The sequence below is a fragment of the Palaemon carinicauda genome, chromosome 25, assembly GCF_036898095.1.
Source record: "Palaemon carinicauda isolate YSFRI2023 chromosome 25, ASM3689809v2, whole genome shotgun sequence".
Taxonomy (NCBI): Eukaryota; Metazoa; Arthropoda; class Malacostraca; order Decapoda; family Palaemonidae; genus Palaemon; species Palaemon carinicauda.
Genome location: NC_090749.1, coordinates 30,878,118 through 30,878,884, shown reverse-complemented (window position 1 = coordinate 30,878,884; position 767 = coordinate 30,878,118).

Sequence of the window (767 nt, the reverse complement as noted above, 5' to 3'; positions counted from 1 at the left end):
CCTTATTTTTCAGTGAATTAGGAATAATTACTCTTGAACATCTCATCACTATTCCTTGTGTTATACTCAGTTCATATCATATATCCTTATAGGGTTTACAATTTTCCTCTTTTCCACATAAGTCTCTACCTGACAATAAACTTTCTAAAACCTTATTAAGTACTGGGTCTCTCTTGGTACTGTGTGCTACATCTTTTGCAGTTATGGGTACATCATATACAGAAATTAACAGAACACTGTCATCATACTCTTCTGGAGCTTTGTCTACTGGTAATCTGGATAAAACATCAGCATTACCCATGTTAGATGTTGGACGGTATTCTATATCATAGTGGTACGCGGCTACGTAATTGCCCAATGTTGTAGTCTTGCAGCTACCAACGTAGGTAAACTTGCTTTTGGACCCAATATTACTAATAAAGGTTTATGATCTGTAACAAGTGTGAACTTTTTTCTACCATAAAGATACATATGGAATTTTTCAACTCCAGAAACTAATGCTAAACCTTCTTTTTCTATTTGAGAGTAATTCCTTTCTTCCTTGTTCAATACTCTAGAAGTGAATGCAATTGTTTTTTCTATTCCATCTGGCATTACATGAGATAATACTCCACCTAAACCTATGTTTGATGCATCACATACTAATTTAACTTGTAAATCCATTTGATAATGTACTAGTAATGCAGGTGATGTTATTTCCTGTTTGATTCTTTCAAAATATTCCTGACACTCCACTTCAGTTCTACACCCTTATTCAACAAATTATA